The sequence below is a fragment of the Hylobates moloch genome, unplaced genomic scaffold (assembly GCF_009828535.3).
Source record: "Hylobates moloch isolate HMO894 unplaced genomic scaffold, HMol_V3 SCAFFOLD_1, whole genome shotgun sequence".
NCBI classification, from domain to species: Eukaryota; Metazoa; Chordata; class Mammalia; order Primates; family Hylobatidae; genus Hylobates; species Hylobates moloch.
This window is the reverse complement of record NW_026652276.1, coordinates 23850629-23860891: the sequence shown is the minus strand read 5'-3', so window position 1 is coordinate 23860891 and position 10263 is coordinate 23850629. Positions and strand designations below refer to the sequence as shown.

At 58.1% G+C, this 10263-nt stretch overlaps 1 protein-coding gene across 1 annotated transcript in view; it reads right to left on the bottom strand.

Moving 5' to 3' along the window:
• TNS1 (tensin 1) overlaps window positions 1-8844 on the bottom strand; it is a 214892-nt gene extending 206048 nt beyond the window's left edge. Inside the window, exon 1 of the mRNA XM_058438388.1 lies at window positions 8774-8844. The gene's annotated coding sequence lies outside the window, so the exon portion shown is untranslated. The remainder of the gene's footprint in view (window positions 1-8773) is intronic.
• Window positions 8845-10263: the final 1419 nt, after the last annotated feature.

Below are 10263 nucleotides of genomic sequence, written 5' to 3'. Positions count from 1 at the left end.
TCGGCCTCCCAAAGTGCTGGGATTACAAGCGTGAGCCACCGCGCCCAGCCCCTGCCATCCTTCTTGTGTCACCCCTGGACATCTACCTGCCATCCTTCTTGTGTCACCCCTGGAGGTCTACCTGCCATCCTTCTTGTGTCACCCCTGGACGTCTACCTGCCATCCTCCTTGTGTCACCCCTGGACGTCTACCTGCCATCCTCCTTGTGTCACCCCTGGACGTCTACCTGCCATCCTTCTTGCTGCAGAGCTCCCGCCTGCCTACCTCTGTCCTCAGCACAGAGATGAACCCGGCCAAGGCTCCCATTTCCCAGATGTCAACACCAGCCCTGTAAACCACAAACACATCCTGTGTGCAGGCCTCCCCAGTCACTCTCAATCTATTAATCCAATCCATCCTGGCATCCCGGCCCAACATGCCACCCAAACTGCCTCATTCCAGGCCCCCTCCCCCACCCTTTCTTTCTTTGCCCAGAGGACACCTGGCTGCCCGAGTTTGTGTTCCCACAACAGCCCCCAGCATGGGCTTGCCTGGGCCAAGAGGGCCCTCCCAAGGACTGGCCAGAACAAGGAAAGGGACAGGAAAGGCCACATCTGGATCACAGCCCTGAAGCCCCCTCCCCCAAACCAGCCATCACTCTCTCATAGCCCGACAGTAACCTCAGCCAGGGATGACTTCCTCGCCCTCCTGACCCCATGCATGCCTTTGCCTGGCCAAGACAGCCCCACAGGAGCCCCTCTGAGGAAGGGGTCCTCTCCTCCTCTGACCCCCAGCCCTTTTGCAGCGGGCAGCCCTCTCCCATCCCCCTTTTCCCAGGAGCCTCAGCCCAGGTCTGGCCTTAAGACTTTTAACCTTCACCACGTGGCCCCCAGGCCTCTCTGCTGGCCCCCCAGGCATCCCCATCCTGAAACCCACCTCCCTGAACCTGGAGCCAAGAGAGAAAGGGGGAAGAGCGGGCCATGGCTCCCTCCTCCAGGATGGGGAGGTCTTGGTAGCAGGGGAGGGCTGCGGAGGAAGGGATGGCAGTGGGTGGAAGCTGGGTGTAGCAGGAATAAAAGGGATGGAATCTGAGAATTCTCCCCCAGCCCAGCTCTTCCAGACTTAATATTCGGGGCTACTATTCTCTGCTCCCCAGCCCCACCACTGCCTCCTCCTCAAGCTCTTGGGCTCAGCAACTGAGGAGGGGTGAAGAATTTTCACCCCATTGTAGGATGCAAGTCGGGAGGAAAGGCTCTAAAGAGAAGCAAACTTCTCAGTGGCCTCCTTCTACTTACAGCTCTGGGACTCCATTGGGGGGCGGGGAGGGGGGTGGGGCAGGGGCTGTACTGACCCGGGACCCTGGGCCTGGGCCCTGTTGGTGGGGAAAGTCTTCCGGCTGAGGGTTGTTTAAGTCAGTCTGTCCTTCTGTAGGTCAGAGACCGAAAGGCCCCTCCTTCAAGACTGACACCCCCGACCCCGGGCTCTCAGCGAAAGGATAAGGTGGCGGGACCGGTGGGAGGCAGGGGGTTTGAGGAAGAGTAACGTTGCAGCTAAAGCAGCCAGACCTACCCAGAGCATGCAGGACAGACAGATCCACGTCATCTTTGCCGGGTCCCGTCCCTGGGGCACGCCCAGGGCCTGCGAAGAGCCCCTGAAGCTAGAGTCCCCGCGGCGCTGGCAGAAGGGCTCTCTGAGTCTGCGGCTGCTCCGGCTCCGCCAGCATCTGCCGGGCCTCTCGCCCTGCTGCCTCCAGCTCACCCTCCCTCCTCCTCCTCCTCCCCCCACTCCACCCCCTCGTCCCAGCCTCCTCTCTCCTCCCTCCTCCCAGGCTCCACCGGTGGCCTTGAGGGTCAGGAGCCCTGCTTTGCAGGGGGTATAAAGGGGACAGGGAAAAGGGACAGCTACCAGAGGCAGGGACCCCCAAGCCACGCCCCCACCCCAGGACACACAACCCCTGTGTGCCACCAAGGCTCCTAAGTCTTCTGATCTGGTGCTGGTGGGCCTGGAGTCCTCCCTCCTCACTGCAGACCCCCGCCCCCGGCAAACCAGCCTGGGGGCCTTCACTCCTGGAACCCTCCAGACCACTGATGAATGAACAGACAGCCCCAGGCCCGCACAGTCGGCACACTCAGGGTGCCTTGGCCCCTCCCCTTCTCTGAGTACCCGTGCCTGCCTTCCTGGCCTCCTCGGAACACACATGCATTTGCACACACAGACTGGGACAGACTCTGGTGCCCACGCGCCAAGCTCAGAGCCCAGGACAGGCCTTAACACAGAAGAAATCGGGCCTGAGACTGGGGAAGAATGGCCCTGCCCCCAGGCTGTGGGTTTCATTCCAATTTTTTTCCTATTTCTTTTTTTTCCCCCTTCTTTCTTTCTTTCCTGCAAACATCTGTCCCAGCCCTTCCTGCCCTTCTGAAAGGGAGCCCCGCTCCAGGCTCCCGCGAGAGTGTGTTTTTCTTGACTGTACCCGGGGCCAACATTTGGTTTGCATTTCCCCACTTCCTCCCCCTCCTCCCCTCTCCCCCTCCCTGGGCCCAGTTCTCCCCTCCCACCATTCCACAGGCCTATTTCTTCCCCACAGTGTCCCCTGCCCACCAGCCCTCCCCTCCCCTCACCCCCACCTCTGCCCAGGGACAATTGTTGGGGGTCTAGAGGGTGGAAAGGAGGCTGGGTCAGAACCCAAAAGTATTCCCAGGGAGCACTAAGGGGGAATCCAGCAAAGTCTGCCCCAGGCCCTCATTGTCTGGAACCACCACGCTCCCCTCCAAAACAAACCCTTCCTCTTTGAGCTCTGGCCTTGGCTGGACCAACTGAGGGTGGGTGCGGGCCAGTGAATCACCCGTTCTGCTCTTTGGAGCTGTCCAGAGGAGGGAGGGCTCAGCCCCACACCCTCCTATGGACACACACACACACAAGGACACAGTCCAACTCACGTCAACACACAAGAGCCTGCCCAGAGTAGGCACTTGGAGACCTCGTTCCTAGTCTGAGTCACTTAGCAAGAAAAGTTCTCTTGCCTGGCGTCCTATGCACACTGTGCTATACATGTCCAGAGGCCACATGCACAAAGGGTTACAGATCTCCGCCTCCACTCACCCAAGGCCATGCCATGCCGCTCTCCGTCAGCACCACATACCGTGCAACTACCGGCCTCCTCTTTCACAGGGACCTGCCCAGCCACTTGTGCCAACTCCCAGCCCAGGGACCACCCAAGACATCTACCTGGGAAACCCCAGAATGAAGGGGAAACCCTGACTCTTCATCTGAAAAAAAGACTGAAGTATTCAGATACGCAGGTTGTCCACAGCACCAGGGACTAACCATCTATTGTTTGGTGGTTCTGAGAAGTCAGGAGAGGACACTGAAGTGAAGTGTCAATTTCCAGCCCTTCCTAAAGCAGGTACCTGAGTGAAGAGTGTTTGCTCTGGTAGAGGAGTCAGGGTCCCCTCTCCATACTTCTCCAAGTCCTCCAGAGCTCTGGGGCTGGGAAAGATCCTGCCTCTAGCGTCCTTCCCTGCCAGGATCACAATGCCCCTCTGGACCCCCTAATCTAAGCCTACTGGGGCTTCACTGACATTTTAGCCAACACTGAAATGAACCAGTATTCCACAAGCAGTTGGCCCTGCAGTCACTGCTGGGGATGTCCATAGACAGAAACCTCTGCAAACCCTCCCATCTCCCCTGGCTGGAGCACCAGGCAAGCAAAGGGGAGTGGTCTTCAGGAGGCCTCTCTGAGAGCCCCTGAGCCCCTCCTCAGCCACTATCACCAGCTCTGCCAGGCTGCCCTTGTCCCCTGACAAGTTCAAGGGTTCAGCCAGCCAAGCCCTGACATCCCAGTGCCCACTAACACCCAGCTCCCCGCTGCCTGCTCCCACAGCCCTTCACTGCTGACGTCACTGAAGACGCCTCCAGGCAGCTTTCTCTGGAGTTCTGAGAAATCACCTTGGGGCTTCCCAGAAATGCTGGAAAATCAAACCAAAAACCAAGTCACAGCGACACCAACTTGTCTGGCCTCCTACGCAGCCCGAGGAGGCCCTGCTGCCTCCCCAGGCTCCTCAGCTAGGACTGTGAATGGAAGTGGGGGACCCTAGTTCTGGGGGTTCCCTTGGAGAAACCCTCCCTCCAGAATACCCCCATCCCTCTTCTCCAAGCCTATGGGGTCTCTCCTGTATATTAATCACTCATCATCAGGATGTCCTTCCTGATAATTAATCACCATTTTCCCTGTTGAATGTTAAACTCTGCCAACTGAGGTGTCTCTAACTGTGTGTAACGACCCTGTTCCAGGCTTGTCAGCCTTTATTCCTCCTTCACAGCCTGGTGTCTCCACCCCAACCCACACATGGGCAAGGACGTGTCCTGTGTTTTGTATCCCCAGAGCCTGGCATACAGCAGCCACCAGACATGGTTGAAGAATGACTCAATCACTCAATCAATCAGTCAATGGGTCCTAACATATTTTCCTACTGTAAGCATTCACTGCCTCATTCCCAAACCTTCCTTCTTTTCCCCTCAAAAGGGCCTCAGGCAGCCCTGCCTGTACACCTTTACCCACACTTTCAGTGCCACCCTATCTGCAGCCACCTCTGCCTGCTGCCAATGCCCCACTGCCAAGCTCTAGCCAGCTGCAGACTCTCCGCAGGCCCGGATGGTTTCATTCATCTTGGGATCCCCACCTTGTGCCCAGATCCCTGTCTCACACACAGCAGACATGGAGTACACACTGGAGGACTGGCTGGGGCTCTACACTGGCATCCCAGAAGCCTCAGAACCCAGCCCCAATCCTGTGCCCTCCCCGCCATTTCTGCCTTCCCGCTGCATGCAGAGACCTCCCTCCGCTCCTCCCTCCAGCCCCCTGCTCAGCAGTCAGCTGAAGAAACAGAGTCAGGTCTGTGGACTGTGGTGCTGGCCCTGGGACTGGAGGAGGGTGGAGCCAAGGCAGAAGGAAGGGTGAGTGTGGGCAGGTATGAGCTAATGGCCTTAGAGCCTGAGCCTGGCAGGCCCCTCCCTGGGCCTCAGTTTCCTTTACTTGTAGAAGGGCCTCCAAGGTCCCTTCCAGCTCCAGCTCCACCTTCTGTGATGACACGAGTTTCCTAGGCCAAGGCCCCAGCCCCATCCAATTCACTCTTCCTGTCCTTTGACTCTTGTCCATCAAAATATTCTTACTGATGTCCACCCCTCTCCTACCAGGGTGTTAAGCCTTTCCTTTGTCACCACTGGTCACAGCATCAGAAGGTAACAGAGCATTTTAAAGCTGGAAAGGCCTTCAAGCTCAGCTGCCCAGGGGTCACAGTAACAGCCTTTGGGGGTCACCTAGAAGTTCAATAAGGGGAGCGGGCAAGGGGTCACAAGGGCCTGGTAAGGGCAGGCCCCAGATGAGGGGGACGCCCACTCCTTGGTTCCCCACTGCAGCATGCAGCAACAGAAGCCCACATCTCCACATCTTTTGATCTGCCACAGAACCCCCAACTCCATATTTTATATAGAATATTTTTACAAAATTGGAAAAAATACAAATTTGAAAGTGTTGGCTTAAAAAAAACCACTCTGAAGGTCCAAGCGAATGTGTTTGCCAGGAGGGTTAGTCTCAGGACACCTCTAGCCTAATCCATCCCGCTTGCTTAACAGACAGCCACACTGCGTCAAGAAAGCTGGGGTGACTCATCAGAGGTCACAGAGCCCATAAAAAGCAGAGATCCAGTCTCTTGGTTCCCAGACCCTGGATTTTTTCCCTAAACCCTGCAGCCTGCCACCTCTCACAATGGGGCCACTCACACTGCAGCCTTCCTCCCAGACCATCCTGAGGGGCCCACATCCAACAGGTAGGGGCAGACCTGGCAATGGGGTTCTCCACCAGTGTCCAGGTAAAGATCCCAACAGCATGAGACCCAGGAATCTACACCAAAGCACTCAGCTCCTGGACCTCCACCCTCTCAGCCCCTCAGATTCTGGTACTCTCCCCCTTCCCCAGGAAAGATTAATACCAATTAACTAGGCACTTGGCTTGCTGCATTGTCTTGAAGGCTGCTACTAACCCTCATTTTATAAATGCAGAAACTGAGGCACATAGAGATTCAGCAACCGGCTCAGAATCACACAGCTAGTATGATATGTGAAAATGGAGCTCCGGGCATCTGATTCCACGCCTCCCATGGATGGAGAATTTTCTTACAGCAATACAGTCACCCCAGGACTAGGGGCTATGCTTCCATGTTGTGGTGACATGCTAACTGTTCTCTCCACTCACCTAAGGGCTGACGCTGAGGCTGCAGGGAGGGGTTCAGCCAGGTCTTGCTTGGCAAGAGAGAGTGGGGAGCCAAGGATAGTGCTACTACATGGGTCAGGATGAGACCAACTAGCTCCCTAGTGGCTCCAGAAGAGTCAACGAAGAGAGATCTGGGTGCAGTCAGGGTCTGTCCCCTGATGCCCCCAGGGCCTCCCTTAGGTAAGCCATGCTGCCTCACCCTACCTCTCACCCTCATACACCTCAGCCTCTGAGTCCTGGGTGTCCAGACCTCTAGCAGAGGGTGCATGAGTGGGGGCTCAAGTCCCATCCATGCCCCACCCACCAAGCCCTGGCATGAGATGCATCAGCCCAGAGCATGGGGCACTACATTCGAACGCCCACCAAGGCACCACATGGGGTGGGGGAGGCCCTGCCCTCAGCCTCCTCATCCAGCACTCCTCTAGTACCAGATTGAGGTCAATCTCTTGCACTGCAGAAATGTGGGTGCTCTCTGACAGAGAAGACAGAGCTCCAACCAGGCCCTGTGTGAGCCTCAGTATCCCCAGCTGACACGAGAAGGAGCCTCACTCACACCCCTTCCCCTACCGCCCCTTCCCCAACACCCTGGGCGGGGACGTGTCTGGGCCCAATCCCAACAATGCTTAATAAGATCCTTCCCAGAGCTCTACTCCACAATCTTGATCTCTTCCCCAGCTCTAATTTCCTGCCTGACTCAGGCCCCTCAACGGCTGGAGGGAGGCAGCTGCAGCTGCTCATCCACCCCCCACCCCCAGCCGCCAGCTCAAATCCTGGCCCAGAAGGAAAAGCAGAGTGGAGTGAAGTGGTTCCATCATCCTCTACCTCCGCAAATGGGGAGGGGGTGTTGCTAAGCAGTCTGGGGTCCAACTGACCTGGTCCTGGCCGGCCATTTCCCGCTTCAGGCTCCTTTTCTCAAATCTAGAAATCCAGACTCCATGGCATCTGAACTCAGAACCCAGTGGAATGTGGACAGGGCTCCAGCCCTGTGATCTGCAGCTGCAGGGCCTGCCTCTCAGCCAATCCCTGAGGACAATGCATTTTGCTGGAAGATTTCAAAGCATACCTTGGGTAACTGGAACAGAAGCCTGCTGGCACCTTTCCCCACTGCGGAACAGCAGAGAGGGAAACTGAGGCTCAGAGGTAGCACCTGGGAGAAGGAGCTAAAAGTCCAAGCTCCTAATGGAGCAGAAGCATCCTTCCCATCCATTTGGATGGCAAGCATGGATACTGGGAGAAATCTCTCCATCCCTACGTACTCCAACTCTGGCCTGCCTCATGGTCTGCAAGATCCCTGCTGGAAGCAGACAATAACAATGATAATATCCCTGTTTTTTATCAAACACCTGTTATGGAGTAGGCACAGTTAAACACTTTAAATGCGTTACCTCATTTAATCCTCACAACACTCCAACGATGTAGATATTTTCATTATCCCCATTTTACAGATGAGAAAACCAAGATACAGGCAGATACTGTAACTAGCCCAAGGTCTACAGCTGGTAGAGCCAGAATTCAAACCCAAGTGGCTGGCTCCATAGCTGGGACTCTTAACCAGAATGGTGGACTTCCCTCTCCCCTGTGACAGGGGACCATCCCTGCCCCAAGAGAGTGGGTCAGAAAGCCAGGACTTCCAGTCCCTGGAATCCTTTCCCTCATTAGAGGCTCCTGGGGTCCTGGGGGCTCTAGGTCATGATCTTGGGGTTCTCCTTGCCCTCCAGGGAAAATTTAAAGTTACGCACAGTTTTTCCAATTCCCTGCTTTGTAGCTATGCCCCCACCTCCACCTCCACCTTCACGTCTATACTCCCCCCACCCACACGCATACACACGTTACACACACGCTGAAGGCAACGTCAAGCATCCTCTCGGAGAATCCCAGGGAGACCGATGCTCAACCAGGCCACGCCCACCCACAGCATTGCAGGTTCCCCAGACCCCTGCTCCCGCCCCCAACCCAGCCGCTGCTCCCTCCCTGGCGCCCCAGCCCCCATCCTCTCCCTGCCCAGTTCCCTGGTCCCTCCATCCTCCTGAATAAGTGGGAAATCCCTCCTGCCGTCCCCCAGCCACCCCATTCCCGTGTTCATTTCACTTCCTTACCTCGCTGCCTTAACTTGGCGGCTTCTAGGGATTGGGGGGCAGGGGGCATTTCCTGGAACCCACCTTCCCTTCCCACGGAAATTTGAGAGGGATGCTTAAAACCCCAGGAACTTTGCTCTGTATCCCCAAATCCGCCGCCCTCCCGCAGTGCTATCCTTCAGACTCCTGATCCAAGCCCAAGACACCCGGGAGTGTGCGCTGGGGGAGGGGCAGCAACTCCCCTTCCCGGATCCCAGCAACCTGGGTGGCGATTCCCCCGGAGTCCCAAACTCTGCTGAGAACCAGGCTGACGATGGCAGAGACGGAGGGTCCCTCAGAGTGGAGGGTAGTAAGTCAGATCGAATGACCAGGAGACTGCGGGAGGGAAGCGTCTGGGAGGGAGGGGGCGGGGGGGGGTCGGAAGGGGCCAGGTGTGGCCGAGAGCATTTACCTGGCTGCGGAGGCAGAAGCGCAGGGGCAGGAGGCACGAGAAGAGGTACTTGCCCCATCGGATCACGCAGGAGAAGCACCAACTCAGCCGAGTCATGCTGACCCCGAGAGTGGGCGCCTGGGGCGAGAGGGTCGGGAGAGGTGGACCCGCCGCTCCTGGCGCCGAGTTCCGGGGTTGGGGCGGGGTAGGAAGGCGGGCGCCCTGCCTTACCCTGTCCCGGGTCTCCCAGAGGCTCAGCCCCGGAGGAGCAGCCCGTGTCCTGCCCCCACTAGCAGGAGGAGCGGGACGGGAGGCCCGCGGCCGGGCCCGGACTGGGCTCCATCTCCGGGGAACCCCCACGGGGCGCGGGCGGCAGGGGGCTTACACCTCGGGGACTCTTCCTCCGCGGCTTTCTCCTCCCCTGGCTGTGTGACAGCCTCCGCCTCCTGCTTCCTGGGCGCGCTGCGGGGCGGGTGCCGGCACCCCGGCAACTTCTGAGGTTCGGGGAGCCGCGCAGGGGAGGCGGGAGGGGACCGGGCAGAGGCGGCGCCCGGTGCCGGGCGTCCACCTGCGAGGAAGGAGCAGCAGCCGCGGGAGCCGGGGCGGCGGCGGCAGCATTGTGCTCCTGGCTGCAGTGAGGGTGTGAGCTTGCGTGTGTGAGTGAGTGCGGATTCCCTCCAGAGCCCACTCCAATTCCCATATTGCTCCCCAGGGCATAATGTAATTAACTTAAACGGAGGCCTCCAGCTTCCATGATCCGAGTAGACACATCCCTGTGCCAGGCGTGCACGTGGGGACTCTGTGCACAGTCTGGACCAGCTGTCCAGTCCCACCTCCAACCTCTGACCCTGGCCACACACTCCGACTCCTCAGCCAGGATCTCTCTCTCTAGCCCACTCAGTGTGAGGGCGCTCAGACGTTCAGCACATCCAAAGAGCCCCCACGGGTTGGAAGGGACCCTGCCTGGGAGAGAGGAGAGCTGGACCAGCACTCTAAGGCTGGAGCTGCACCCGCCTGCTCTGGGTTCAGGGCCTCCACTTCCCATCTTCTCCCTTCTGCCTGCCCTTGCCTACCTCTGCTGTGCTCAGCTGAACACAGGATGGGGGGCTGTCAGGAATATTGTGTGAGGTCATCCTATTAGTACCCTAGAACTAGGGAGAGGGAAGGAAAAAGAGGGGAGGCAGAGGTCCTGGACTCTGGAGAGAGATGGAGAGAGGCACAGAGACAGGGAGACAAAGGGAGAGAGAGGCAGGCAGAGAGTGCGAAGAGCTGGAGGGGCACCCATGAGCGTTGCCCGGGGTTCTGTGGCTGCAGAGAAAGTGGGAGAGCAGGCAGCCAGCCAAGCCGGGAGAAAAGAGGGGCGGAGGAGCTGCCAGGGGGCCTCTTCCGCAGCAAGCGCCACTGGAGCCCAGCCAGACCCCTCCCCCATTCCCCTGGGGCTGGGCTGCCCTAGCACCATCTCAGGGCCATTTTTCCAGATGATGCTGCCTCCCTGTCCCCTTCCTCTCCTG